A 15,840-nucleotide genomic window follows, 5' to 3' on the forward strand; every position below is an offset into this window, starting at 1 on the left:
CTAAGCGAGGGAGCACTCAATGCCAAGTTTTCCACTGGGGTTTTTCTTAAGTGACATACCGGCGTGCGTGTAGTTTACTAACATGTTGGGGCATGGTCGTACAATGCCGCGTCAGTGATGATTTAAAGGAGAGCGTAAGTATGACATGACTAGACTGTGGGAAAATTTGTAATATGAGGAATGGGGGCTGCAAAGTTGAAAATAATGCAAGGAAAAACAAAAACACACATGACATCTAACAGAACCTGGGCGATGGTGGACAAGCTTAGATATTTCTCATTATTAAGTTTAGGGACCACATAGTACCATTCCTCAGTTGGAAAGCCCCTGCTTTAAATCCCTTCATAGCGTCCATTCACTGTGCGTAATCTCATTTTCTAACTCAACTTAAGTTCCCTCTGGTCACACGAATCTCCATATGAAAATCTTGGTATTCCATAGCATAAAACCAAACTTCCAACAGAATGACACAGATTTTGTCTTATTAGCTTTTGTGCTACAAAACGTCATGTTGTGAAAGCAGAATAAAAGCTCTTGTTTTGGAATAAATTCATGCACATAAAGGAAACTGATATTCTGTCTTCACTATAAAACATAAAGAGCAGAAGAAGCTACTGTAGCTCGTACAGAGTATACCACACGTCCCTGCAGTGTGCCTGCATGGCATCCATGTATTGTGACTGTGTTTAGTCACTGAGCTGTATAGATAGATCATTAACTACAACAGGCCTGTGTTTACCCTTATCAACTATATAGCATCTGCTTTTACATTGCAGCTCAATCAGCAGACCAGATCAGTGGTCACACACTTGGCCTCTTAAATGTTCGGTTTAACTTTAGTAAAATTGTGGATAAAAAGAAAAATGTCCAAAATACACTCTTTTTTTTTTTTTGACACTAATTGAATTCTAATGTGTGTGATCAGTGGTGAAAGAAGAATTCAAATCTTTTACAAAAGTAAAAGGAGCAAGACAACATTAAATATTACAAGTAGACTGCAGTCCAAGTCTTAAGTAAAAGTACAGAAATATAATAAGCAGCACTTGTAACTCTAGCATCCATATAACTGTAGTAGAGTAAAAAGTGTTTCCCTCTGTATTGTAGCGCAGTGTGAAGTAAAAAATAAGTACAAAAATAAATAATAAAAAAAATAAGTGCAAGTAGTTCAAATATATACTGTAGTTTCTTTCCCCACAGCTGAACTAAAGTCTGCATGTATTCATACCCCTGAACACCGAAAAGAAATCAAAGCAGCTGTGCTGACATGTCTTCGTCCCAAAGGGATTCCTGTCTGTTACTCTGCTCTGAGAGGAGGGAAACCAAGGGGAACTTTTCGGAGTCTGACTCACTCTGAATGGCCGCAAACTGCAAAGTCATCATCGTATGTCTCGTGATGACAGCCAGGTCGACATGGAGAGAAGATGCTTTCTGTAATGCTGAAACAAAACTGATGATGAAGAGGAGATATTGTTTTCTTTTGATATTTTTGAAATGTTTACTTTTTAGGCGCAGACTTTGGAACACATGACAACATCACGGCCTTCATCGCTCCACTCTGAGGTCCAGCTTCACTTAAAGCCCCTGACCGAGACAGTTTGACCAGCCGGTGCCTCTAATAAGTGATGCTTTGCTTTGACCCTCCACAGCATCGCTATGGTGACATGCCAAACACTGCACGCATTATTGGCCGCAGGTTCACCGGTTACTTAGCAACAGCTGTGGAGCAGGTTCATAGAGCTAACATGGCTGCCACAGAAATGTCATGAGACCCAGCTGCTCATGTTTGTGAATTTATCAGGTGATTCATCAGGACAGAGGGATAGATGGAGGGATGACTGCAGAGGAAGAGGAGGGAAAGTGAGTCAGTGGTGGAAACTGGTTGGTAGCCCATGTTGACTTTATGGCCGGGGAAAGTACCTATGGAGAGGCAGGTGCAATGTCTCCATCTTTATCTTATATATGTCATGTAACAGATAAGAATGTTTCTGTATAAGATAATCAGGACTTTGGAAAGCATGCACTGAACACACACGGCACCATAATGCACTGTGAATGTGCAAACATACACGCTGCTATGAGGGTCATTTGACTCAACATGACTAGTTCTTATTCAAAGGAACTAAGAACTGGGTTTCTGGGTAAAGTCGCAGTGTGAACAGTGCTGCTGTCAAGCAGCGGAGGTGTTGCAGCGTATGGCAAGAATGAAACTTAAAACTATTACGTTTTAAATGGATTTTGGATCATAATGGCACAGAAAAAAAAGTGTTTGCCTCCCTTAAACTTCCAACACAGTATGCATACTGTTTTGGCGATGCGCTTGTGGAACCTGATTTTATTTTCTTATTAATTTATGTAACAAAAATTATGCCTCATATATGAAAGAAGATAATATAGTAATATTTGAGCAGTTAGCAGTTAAAGGTGCTACAAAGACACCACAGGAATAGTATAAAACTACATATTTTAAAAACATTCTGTATATATAACAATAAATATACATAGATCGCACATTGCACATATACCAAAAAGTAATGCTACAGTATAACAAACAGTAATTAGCTTCATTACAGACTGATCAAGTACAAACAAGTTAAAAACAATTTTAAAAAATGTTGTTTAAGTTACGCCTTCTTCACTGAGGCGGTATGCCTCAGCAGGGTGTGAAACCCCACATCTTGCAACGCTTGCTTGTCTCTCTGTTTACATCAGTCCATATGCTGAGTAAATTATGAGCATCATTACCAGTAATCTGGCAGGTCAAACTACGTGATGACTGATCTGAATTTTTTGTGTACGTGTCACCATATAGGAGTAACTGTGAAACACGAAACAGTCATTTAGCAATCCTGGTCTGGTATTTTTCTTTGTCAAGCGTTTCACTGACCCCTATTTCCACAAATCGGTTATCTAACCATGATGCATCTGTCCTTGTCTCTTCTCTACTTGTCTGCGCACGTAGCCTTTTTTTTTTTTTCTCGCATGCTCTTTTATAAGTTTGTTTATTTGTGGTCAACTCTTGTCACTAATTGTTTTATTTTTGGGGTGTTGGGGTGAATGAGGTGGGGATTTGAAACCAGCAATAGCACGATTGAACCAGAGTAAACCAATGACATTAAAGAAGATAAGAATATTTTTTCTCATGTATTTGTCTCCTCTTTGATTTCATTCTAGTTTCAATCTGGTTTCAGTCTGTTTCTGTGCTTTGACCTCAGTTTCCATGATTTCATTGAGGAAGTCCAGGTCTGTTGATGATGTTGGGCCCCTGTTTTAACTAATATGTGATTGCTGTGGCCAGTGGTGTCAGTTCTAGCTTCACAACAGCTGATGTGGATTGTAATAATATGATTTTCATGAGATTTTTAAATTTTATTTCTAAAATTAGTTTGAGGGAATCGTATAGAAGAAGAGAAGAAGAACAAAGGCATGGAGCATACAAGGAATAACAGAACAAGATCAAAAAAAGAAGGAGAGCTAAAGCACAGCGGCACATTATTAAATCATGAATGACAACATCTACATGCATTGAACATCACAGAATTATTTTTAAAAATTCTTTAAAGGGCAGTAATGAAGAGACAATCATGAGCTCTTTCTGAGGCATTGAAGGCGACGTCAGTTTTAGCTTTATGTTTTTGAAGCCGTCTGTTTGGAGGGTGTCAGAGTGTGAGCTGGAGCGAGATGTACACAGCACAAAGGTGTAGCCTGTGGCACAGATCAGCGTGACGCAGGACTGGTTGGACTTGTTTCTGCAGGGTTTTTTCTCAAGGCGGGATCAGTCATGATGCAGCTTAACACTCAAAAGCGGTTGTAAAAAAAAAAAAAAAAGTCATCAGAGTGCAAAACACACACACCCACACCCACACACACACACACCCACACATACATTTTTCTTCCCAGACAAACAATGATGTCCTTGGCAAGCACAAATCTTTACAAATGTACAGAATGTACAAATGTAATGTGAGTGTGCCAAGCAGTACAGGTTCCACAAAGTGTTTGTGTATGTATATTACAAAGCTCAGTAATAATGAGGAAATGTCTTCCCTGCTTCCTCTGTCAGGACAGAAGTGTGCTTTTGGAGGACTTTCTGCTGTGGGCCAAACTCTGTCATGAGGCAGATGTTCAAATAAAAATAGTAATAATTCATATTCTATTCTACATTTTTACTGTGACAGCTGAAACCACCGTTTAGGATAATACTGCAATTAATGCGTGTGTTTTCCAGCATGAAACTTTAAAGTTGTTTATCAGCCTTTTTGCCTTAGGGGAGGCAGAAGTGGTGGATTTCTTGTAAGTGACATCTGGAAATTGTGTGTGTGTGCACATGTGTGTGTTTCTATTCTGACGGGGTGTGAGTTAAACATTTCTCATCCACATCCCAAACAAATCTCTCAGAGTGAAGTTTTTTTCCCCCTCAGGCACAAACAGGCACTCAACGGATAAATAATAATAATAAAAAATACCTCACAGCAGCCTGATGGCACAATACTTCAAACTGACTGTGAAGGGCTGTGGCACAAAACAAATTGAATTCTGTGGTTGAGAAATTGATTTGATCTTCAGATCTGATGACAAATACATCAAAACTTTTCGCTTTTTGGTCGGTCATAAAAAAAATGCCACAGGAATCAGTCCTAATTCAGCTTTACAGGTCCGGTCATGTGGCCACAGCAGATTTTTGACAAGAAGACCTCCAGTTCCTCACTTTACCTGTCGAGTCGGACAGAGAGCAAAACATAGAGGGAGAGCAAAAAAGAGGGATGGTGGATGAGAGTCAGCGTCTTGTGCAAGAGAAAATGATCCGGGTCGTGTTGTAAGATGGAGCATCTTGAGCAATTTTCTAACAAATGTCACATGTAGAGTCACAATTAAAGCATTTCAGATGGTGTGTGCTGTCTTTGCACAGCATGTACTGTACTCTTTTGTGTACATGCATTCATGAGAGCTCAGGATATTTGGCTTACATTTTGGGTTGGTGCAAGACTAATGTGGTCGAAGTGGGACCCGTGGGCCAATGTTGGCTTACCGTTAGGTTCAATTTGGGCTGCCAGATGTTTCTCGCAAAAAAGAAAAAGAAGAAGTTGAATTAATTTTGAGAATGAGAAGAGATTTAAATCATGGCCCACAGTAAAGTTTCTGTTTTGGACCACCAAGGGAAAAAGTTTGGGCACCGCTGTGCTAAACAACCTATATGTCTTTCAATTTCCATCTGTGCTGTGCAGACAAATTGTTTAAAAATACATATAGTTATTATAATTCTGTACACTTTGAGACTGATAGAGTTAGCATTGCTAAGCTACAAAGTAAGGCTATGAGCTTTAGAGGTATATTCTGGACTTTTCAGAGGATTTGCCTCAAGTCAGTCGAGCTGTTTCCATCCCTCTGTACAAACATACATAAAAACATAATAATAGTAATAAGAAGTTTGACTTTTTCTAGGTAAATATGTTTCAAACACTGACCTATCCTTCAAAAACCTCAGCGTGTTGGCAAAGCAAACGCTTTATCAGCAAGTTGCTGACCTAGCCTTCGGTGCATGCGTGCGTGCGTGCGTGCTTGGGTGTGTGTGTGTGTGTGTGCTGCAGTCTGTCTCAGTTCAAGGTCACCACTGTGTGCTGTCAGGAGATATATGCGTCCGTCGCTGCATTATGACTCACACAGTGTGGAGGTGTTTTCCCGCTGTGCCGGCCCTGTGGCTGATCTGCTGTGATTCTACAACAAAAAAAAAGTGGGCTGGCTCCGTGGCTGCCGTTCAGGTTTCATCCTGTGTCCACGGGCACCACGTTCAGCTGCAGGAACTCAGCAGATGTTTCGGGCTTTTATTTTTAGGACTATTTAATCATGGTGTTCTTTTGCCAAAGCTGGAAGGACACAGCCAGATTTCAGCGCTGCTGACAACACCCAAAAAAAAAAAAAAAATCTAGTCCAGCAGGGGAAAAAAAGAACAAACAAAACTGAAGAGAAAGTGGGTGTACCATCTGACACCATGAGCAGAACTCACTATATAAAGAGCTACAAGGAGCAAAAGTACAAGGAAGAAGTGCTATTGATTACAATTGAAAAGAAAACTGCTTGCTCTGGCATGTTGTATGCTTTTGAGAGGAGGATGCAGTACTTGTGCACCGTGTGTTGTGTCAGGAAGGACATTAGATTCTCACAGTTACAGGAAATCACTGACATGGAGTCTATTGGGTTAGTTTCCAAAACTCCAGCCTTTCATCTCTCTTATCACAAACTCTTCAGTGTTGAGCAACGCTGTTGTTACAGAATACTACAGAGTTGAAGAGACACAGCTGCACATGTCAGTCACTTTTAGTTTTACTTTATTTTACTATGTGGCGTCATCTCTTTGCTTTCACCATCTACCAGAGTGTGTTCCACCTTCCGCTGAGAATCCAAACTCATTTGCTGAAGTGCTGCTGTTTCTCAAAACTCTGGTCTTCCACTCCCTCCTCCGTTTCCCTCCCCTTGTTTCCAAAGCTCCGCAGCGCTCTTCCTTCTCACACGGAAATGGGGCCAGGATGGAGAGAGGCAGAAGAATGAGGGGGGAGGGATGGACGGGAAGCCACAGTCGGAAAATTAAACAAATGAAACAAAATGTTCTGAACTGCTGGCTGAAGCAACTGCCAGGAAATGAGCTCGGGCTCGGGGTGAAACTGCCCCGAACGCTTATGAACTGCCCTTAAATTAGATAATGGGTGAAAAACATCCCTGAAAACAGAAAAAGGAAATTGAAATTGTACATCAACAGTGTCATAATTGTCACATCAGGGAGGGAGCTCAGATTTTTATGGTATCGCCCCAGGAATGCTTAAATGTGATTCTGCTCTTTCTGTGAGGAACAGAGAGGGGGAAGAGATGAATATTTAGAAATGCTTTCTGACAGCTTCCAGTAAAACTGTAGTTCTCTGGCTAATACACAGACCGTGGGGGGGCTATTTCAAAATTGAGTCCTGTTAGAGAATATCATTTTACAGCTGCGAAATCAGTTCAGCTCGTAATTCCCCAACCTCCAAATATGTATTAAATAAACTGGAATGAGACATGCATCAACATACAAATCATACTGAAAACCATCTACAACGATCACCAGCATTATTGTAATGTTATCTCACCCTTTTGTCTTTGTCTTCTTTCTGTAAATTAAGTCAACTTTTCAAATTTGCTTGTAATAATTAGTGACAAATTAAACAGAGGACATGCAGACAGCAGTCCATTTTCTTAAACAATGATAGAAATCTACTAAGAACAAAACGGATCAAAAATGCAAATTTCCCCTGAAGACGATCTGACTCAAACTCTTAAAGTCTGTCTGGCACTGAGCCAGTACAATAGACTGTGTGAGTGTCAAAGCAATGCTTTTGTTCTGCATGCTTCTCCTGTTTTTTTACACACTGTAATACACTTAATGTCCCCTTTTCTTCAACAGCATTTCACGAACTTTTATATAATTTACTACTACGTCTTACTGCACACTGCATGCTTTCGTACCACATTTTTTTTCTTAGTGAGTGATCGTTAATAAACTAACTAATGCTCTTTCCTGGACTTCCACTTGACTGTATGTCACCTTCATTTATCAGTCTTTAACCCTGTCAGAAGGGGAAGCATGCTGCTGCAGGGCTAAAGTAAAATATGGCCCCTGTTCTCTACTTATGTGGTGAACATCGCACAGATTAAGCCTTAGCAGAAATGACAGGTTGAAGGTCCACAGGACCATTAAGAGCAGAGATAAGGCTTCAGGACACCATCCAGGAGCCTCAAGGATGATAAGAACTTTATAGGATTTCATTTTAAAGGTGACATGAAAAGAAAAAAAAACATGCTCTGGTGGTGACATGTAAGCGCCATAACCTAAAATATTCGAGTGTGTCCATAGGATTCTTTGTCATATTGTTTCACTAGGATGAATTTAATGATTATCACCTTCTACGTCATTGCACGGTCTGCTTCTTTGATGTTATGCCACTATCTTCTCTCATCCTGCATGCTTGACTGTGTGCCAGATCCAGCTGATAATACCTCTATGTCTCGAACCCTTGGCCCTACCTTTTTATCTGTACGCCGTGGAACCATTCTGCCTCACGCCTTCTGTCAAACTCAGTCTCCCTCCTGTTTCTTTAAAAGGAAAAGTATGTTCCTGGCTGCACTGCAGGAACAATGCTCATACAGAAAGACAGAGAGAGCACAGTGAAGGAGGAGGGGAGTTTCACAGATGTGTGTTGGCTACAGTAGGAATAATACGCCAAAACTGACATAAGGAGTGTTCATTTTTAGTCAATTAGAGCTCCTAAGTCAAAGTTTTTGTCATTTTATTCCTCTTTTATTCTCTAAATTGTGTTGTCTGCGCTCAGTTTTGCTGTCTTGGTAGTTACCAGTTGATGATTAAGACTCTTTTGGGTTGCTCAGTTTTATGACTTTGTCAAATAAATGATGGACTACCTGGATTTGTTTTCATGTAATAATGGAACAAACAGGAGCAGCAATAAGATATACAAGACAATATGTTTAACGAATTACCTCGTAAACTTCGTTGGCTATTGTAAATAGGTGCTTATTCTGAATTCGATGCAGCAACACGTTTCAAACAAGTTGGGACAGGAGCAACAAAAACACCTGTTTGGAACATTTCACAGGTAAACAGGTTCATTGGTAACAGGTGATAGTATCATGATTGGGAATGAAAGGAAATCCTGGAAAGGCTCAGTTGTTCACAAGCAGGGAAGGAGAGAGGTTCACCACTTTGTGAGCGCATGATTGGATAACGGATATTTCTACAGAGTTTGTTAGCAAATGATTGCATTGTCTTTATTTAAGTTTTACACAGGGAAGGATTAATGACTGAATCAGTTTATATTTTTATGGATCTGTTGATACCAACCAAGAACCCAAACCATTTAAATTTATGACAAGTGAAAGTCCAGGTGAGTTTAGGGTGCGGGGACAGCTCAGATGTGTCTGCCAAGGTGAAGAACGGTGGGGCAGCAGGTAGTGCGCGTGCCTCACAGCAAGAAGGTCGCAGGTTCGATTCCCGGGTCGGGCCTTTCTGTGTGAAGTTTGCATGTTCTTCCCGTGCATGCGTGGGTTCTCCCCGGGTACTCCGGCTTCCTCCCACAGACCAAAAACATGCTCATTAGGTTGATTGGTGACTCTAAATTGCCCCTAGGTGTGAGTGTGAATGGTTGTGTGTATGTGCCCTGCGATTGGCTGGCGACTGGTCCAGGGTGTACCCCGCCTCCCACCCGTTGACAGCCGAGCTAGGCTCCAGCCCCCCCGCGACCCCGAAAGGGATAAGCGGCATAGAAAATGGATGGATGGATGGATATATATTATGTATTTGAAAGGCGTGTTATGGTTGTTTCTGAAAGCAAGATGGATTTGTTATATGTTTATATGCTATTTTGTTATTTTTTTTATACATCTTTAACAGTGAGATGTGGAACATACATACATGTAAAAGAACAAGACAACATAGAGGCACACTGTATATTTACAGGTTTTACATACTACATTGTGACAAAACCAGATGTGAATATAAGTTCTAAACAAATAAGTTAGTAATGTGAGGCCGCCTGAGAAAGAGAGCACAGACACAAACTGAAACTCCTGCTTTCAGTCGCTCAGCTCTCCTCCTCTGTCTCACATACACTTTATATTTCCCACTACACCACTATTGACACACACATAGATACACACACAGACACACAAACACACATGCACACACGCAGACACAACCTAAGCTCCCACACACACACAGTCTCCCACACACACACACACACACACGCGCGTGCACTGCCTACTGCTTCTTCACATTGAAAGACTCTCTTGTGAAGTGTGTGAAACAGTATGAAGGTGTAACAGGAAGGTAGTGTGAGCGTGTCTGCGTGTGTGTTTTCACGTAGATGGTAAAAACACAAGATCATGTTCATATGTTACATTCCAGGTCCTCTTTGCAAATCAAAACAGAGGAAAACACACATTTAGGGATGTTACTGTGTGCCAACGTTTCAGGAGCACAGATAATCCTCTAACAGCGTCTAAACTTCGAAGAACTCATTGAAATTACATCAGACACAGTTTCTGAAAAGCTCTGGCACACAGATTGGCATATCAGCAGCGATGGCTTAGATACATGCAAATGCCTCAGTGGTATCACAAATGATGGGTATTAGTAGCCACAGAGAGAAGTTATTATGTGGCGTCACAGTCCTTAAATGTGGCTCTCAGGCAACAATATTTGCAGCTGAACAATAATATTGTTGTCAACAGCCCAATATATTTTCCATGCTTGTTATCTAATTGGCTCTTTCCTAAAAAAAAAAAAAAAATTGCTATCATTCAGTGTCAACGCTGAGCGAATGCTAATTTTTGTTTTTCTACCATCTGTATGAGGCAGGATTAAATATTCATTGTAGCCTTAAGTGCTGTAATATGAATCAAAATGTATTATGATTCAAAAGCAAACAGATTTCTGTTTCCTTGTCTTTTACTTCACCAATCAGGTTTGTCAGGTCACACCTTTCAGGTGACAGTGACAGGTTCACTTCATCATCTCAGCTTCACAAATGCACCAGATGCTCTGTCACCTTGTCACCTGCTGCTGATTGATTGTGTGGAAAGTCACAGATTTCAGATTCCCAGTTTGTTTCCAGTGTACATACATGTGCTGAGGCATCAAATTTTCCCTTCTTAAGAGCTTCCATCTGGTCTCGTGGCTTTGTTATGGAGCTCAGAGAACTGTGCAAACATTTGTTGACAGAACGGAGTGAAATGTGGCCAACACCCCAACCTTGCAAACAGATTTTTATTAATAATCCCATGACTAAATCCAGGTCTCTATTCTGATATTCCTGTTTTCTGTCTTTCACCAAGGCATTCAAAGTGCCAACACCTTCTTTGTGATGCTAACTGGGTCAAAATGCTGTGACTTCAACACCCTTACACATGCTGTCATTTACACAAAAACTAGCACTCACTCACACACACACACACACACACACACACACACACACACACACACACACACACACACACACACACACACACACACACACATGCCTCAGTTAACCATTTGGAACAGAAACGAAAATCCTGAAATTCATCATTTCTACAGTGACAGGAGAAGAGCGTCAAACTGCTAATCACTGATGTGTTAAAAGGTGGGAACAAAGGAGAGCTAAGGAATGAACTACACACAGAATGCAAACACAATAAAAAAAGTACATAATAATAATACATAATAACTGTGTACAGAAGTAATTATAGGTGGTCGAGAAAACCGCATGGATCAAAGCATTGCCTTATGTTAAAAACCAACACGATACATTACGCTGATAGACCGCAAAGTGTCTGAGAGTGCATCTGGCTGTGTGTGTGTGTGTGTGTGTGTGTGTGTGTGTGTGTGTGCGTGTGTGTGTGTGTGTGTGAGAAACCTGGAGACAAGTTCCAGGGTGTGGCCTGGTATTGCTTAAGTTTGTGAAAGGCGAGGTCTTATGACATCAGCAGGTGAAACCTGTTTTCAGTTTGTGGCAGGAAATGATGTAGATGACCAGCATGTGTTTTGTGTATGTGGGTACAGCGAGAAAACAACCCTTTTATGTCCATGCTGTCCGAACAATGAGGCAAACAATTGTTATATGCTGAAAGGCACAAAACCCACGGCTCTTGATTTGAACTTGAGCTCTTGATGTGGTGGCGCTTCCCCTTAACAGACTGGGTGGACGGAGTGTTTTGACTGGCACTTACAGTAGTAGTTGGGCAGATGACATTATATAATGGACTGTGAGTCACTGACTTTATATGACAGACAACACACACACACACACACAAACACACAGGTCGATGCTGTGTGAACGAGTGAAGAAGACTAGGCTAAAAGAGGTCGTGAGATGAGCACACACACACACACACACACACACACACACACGTTTGGTGAGTCTGTGTGTGTGGAATGTGTGCTATGTGGGTTTGCGCCGAGCTGAGCGCACAGCATGAGGACAGCAGCTGGGACCCTTCATGCTGGTGCTTGACAGGCTCAAAGGAATGCACTATTTCTCAGAACTGTCAGTGTCATCTTGAACTTATCTCATTCTGGAGAGCTGAAAAACACTTAAAAGTACCAGGTATTGCAGAGGAAAAGCTATTTGTCCGCTGATATTCCTTTTGGTATTCCTGTAACATCCAGTATCGACTGTGCATCGGTGGAAGAAGTGTTTAGATCCTTCACTTCAGTAAAAGGACCAATACAACAATAAGCAACTACTCCATGATGATAAGGAAAACAACACTGCATTCCAAATCTCAGCTCTTAAATAGAAATACAGAAGTATTGTCATCCTTAAGATATCAGAGTAAATGTACTGGATCCGCAGCAAAATGTCCCCTGTGATTGTTACATTTATACATGACCTTATTAGAATTTTCCATGCGTGTTGCATCAACCTGAATCTACTTTTTTAGCGACTATTTCAGATATAGATATGTAGTTCAGCCAAGTGGCTCCCAACCTAGGGGTCAGCCCCCTCCAATGGGACACAAGCTAACTTTAAGGGGTCGTGAGATGATTAATGGGAGCGAAAAGAAGAACAAACAAAGCTCTGCTCCACAAATATGTACTTGGACTTCTGTGTAATCTTTGCTTTTCTGTAAAATTCTGTGTAATCTGACCACTTAGGGCATGGGACATACTATTTAGGATGAAACAACTCATTGACTTTTGAAACATGAAAAGGGTCCCCAGCTAGAAACTGCTTTTTATAAAGAGTCAGAAGCCAAAAAGGCTGTTTGAATCTAAAACAATTACTTCAACTCTCTCAGCAAAGGACCTGAAAATTGAATTTAAACACAGTATTTGAGTAGATGTAAATACTTTCCTCATCTAACATTGAAAAACAGGATATGCAGACATCCACTGACTCATGTAACATAACAAACATTACAGACATAGAAACACACAGTATTCAGCTGCTCTCTGCATCTTGTTTCAGTTTTTCTTTGCACTCTTGTCTCCTTCTTCAGCTGGTCAGCTCTTACAGAGGCAAAAACCATCCAGCACTCAACAGTGCAGTCCATCAGGCTGCCAACTGTGTCAGCAAGCAGCTCAGTCTATATTATTATTGTCATTGTTGCAGCTGACATTGTTTCCATTCACTAAAAATATCAGCATCATCATGGGTGGAGGCCAGTCCATTTGGCAATATAGAAATACATGGGAGTCGAATGGAAACATTTTCTTTGTCAAATGGAAACATTTTCATAACATGAAGATCCCTTTAGTGTTACAGTAATCTGTGATGTGGCTTTCTGACGATGTCATAAGAACACCAATCCAAGAGCTGAATGATTCACAGGAATAAAGTCATGATGTGGGCTCGTATATGAGTACGTACGGTGCCTGATTAAAATCATTAACTGTGCTCAAGGTCCTTCATTCACACTGTAAATGTTTGATGACTCTCCTGTGACCTTAAATGTTCATGTCTGTGCCACTTGGCATCATTTGGGTCAAGTTTTGTATTTCATTTTTCCTAAATGTAACTTCCTTGTCTCATCATTTTACGTGACTGCTTCCTAGAGTTACTTTTAATGTTTTTCACCCAAAATCTTATGTAGATATTTATAGTTCATTAGTTGTTGTTTTTTTTTTTTCATTTTCTGCTGCTGTAACATGAACCTAAAATGTAACAAATCTTATCTTACAATGCATTTGTTCCTTAACCTAACCTGAAGACAGAAGGCAGATATATAATTTTGCGTCAGGAAGAGATGAAGGAATTTGTCCTCCTCAGATAAGACTGGCTCCAGAATCTCCTTTTTGTGGTGAGTTCCTGAAACGAGAAAGACAACATTCGTTCATTCATTTAACGGCCTGAAACCTTGAGAAGCAAAGTTAGAAGCAAAAGATTAGCTGAGGTGACGTAGTTGAAGCTGGTTGATGTCTGTCTTGAGTTGCTGGATCTCCTCTGTTCAGAGGTCGAAACTTTCTCCAGCAGCATCTTCTTCTTCTCCCGCTGCTGCGCTGCGACTCCCAACTCTCAGAGGTCAGACAGCTCCTTTGTGGATGCCGTCACTCCATCAGGGAGCTCCTTCATGAGTCTTCCCACCTTGGCAGAAAGATCCTTCTGGAAGCTTTCCTGTCTCTCTGAGAGCTTCCTCTCGAGGTGGACACACGTCCGTTGGCTCTGTTTCAGAGCAGACTGTGTCTCAGTCAGCAGGGCCAAGGTGTCAATGTGAGCTTGGTTGCAAGCTCGCCTTTTTTTATCGGCCTATCGGACCTGTTTTTCTTTTTCAGCGAGGAGCTCCTTAAGCTGGCAGACTGAGGCTTTGGTGGTCTCAGTTTCCTCTTTCTGCACGTTGAGGCTCTGACCAAGAGAGATGATCTGCTGTGCAGAATGAGCAAAGAAATAAACATTTTTCACATCACAGATAATTTCTACAGATGAGTCAATATGTGTAGTACTGCTGGAGTGCATTGGAATGATACTCCACCACTTTTTTTCTCCATGTGAGGAAATAGGATATTTGCAGTTGTGAATGTGGCTTCATTTGCTCAGTTCAAAATATATGTAATTGCAAAAGAAGTGTATGTTAATAATAATATAAGCAGGGAGGCCCGTCTATCATCTACTGTACATGTTTGTTCCTGCTAAAAGATCTTTTCTGTTGTAAAATATGGGCATTTCAGGATGAAACCCCATCATCATCATCATCTACTGAAGATGTCAACAGTCTGTTATGTTTGTGCTGTTTTGATAACAACACAGTAATATTAAAATATGCCACCAGTATTAGACAGTTTAAGTGTCCCTAAAATATGAGCCACACCTGAATTATTATTAATAATAATCAGTATTGTTATCTCTGTTTTCTTTATTAAGTGACACTCACTGAATGTAGGCCAAAGACACAGTGCACACATGAAAATCAAAATTCACAATTTTTTATGCCTCCAAAAGGTCAAAAGGCACAATTAAGGCCCAATCTGACTCCAGATTAACTGAAAAGCCCTGAATACATTGTGCTGATTGTCATAGATGTACGAATCACTCGAGCTGAACCTGAAACTAATGAACACTAAACTGTGAGATTAAACCATTCAATTAAAAGCTCTTTGTAAGCTCGCTGTTGTCCATGTGGTTGGTGAGGCAGCACCCTCTGATGGCCAGTGATTGGCTACTCTCCCTACAGTCTCAAAGCAACAGACGGCCTGTTTAATTATCAGCGATGCAATTATTGCATGAGGGTCGAAAGAAAAGCCCTGCCATTGAAATCTAACTCTAAGATGTAACAGTGAATAAATGAAATCTTAACCACTATATCATTACTATTGCTAACTTAATGAATTCATGCTGAAGCTAGCCAGCTACCCCAAGCTATATCTGGTTCTTAAGGTGTTAGAAAGGGTAAGATGGCATTATTCATTGAAGGTAGCTACGTAAAGTTAGCTTAAGGACATGAAGTTAACCGCTGCATAGTGTTATCTAATGTCAACAACAGGTGGCGCTACTTCACACTCACTGTGTACACTGAAAAAATAACTTGTAAGATTTGCTTGATAAAATCCTTGTAAGAATTTGCACTGAGTAAATTTTTCTGCTGTAATATCAAGTAAAACTGACTTGCCAGTATCTCGTAAATTGTACTTGCAAATAAAGTTAACATTCACGATACGATATCAAGTAAATGTTGCTTAATTTCATCTAAGTTGTACTTTATGTTTATTTAAATTAATTAAGTAAACTCATTTTGTTTGTTTTTTTTCTTGTCATTTTAAATTACTTAGTTGTATTAAGTCAGTTTACTCACTATAATTACGTAAAGATTGATCATTTTCTTTTAATA

The sequence above is a fragment of the Chaetodon trifascialis genome, chromosome 9 (genome assembly GCF_039877785.1).
Source record: "Chaetodon trifascialis isolate fChaTrf1 chromosome 9, fChaTrf1.hap1, whole genome shotgun sequence".
Classification (NCBI taxonomy): Eukaryota; Metazoa; Chordata; class Actinopteri; order Chaetodontiformes; family Chaetodontidae; genus Chaetodon; species Chaetodon trifascialis.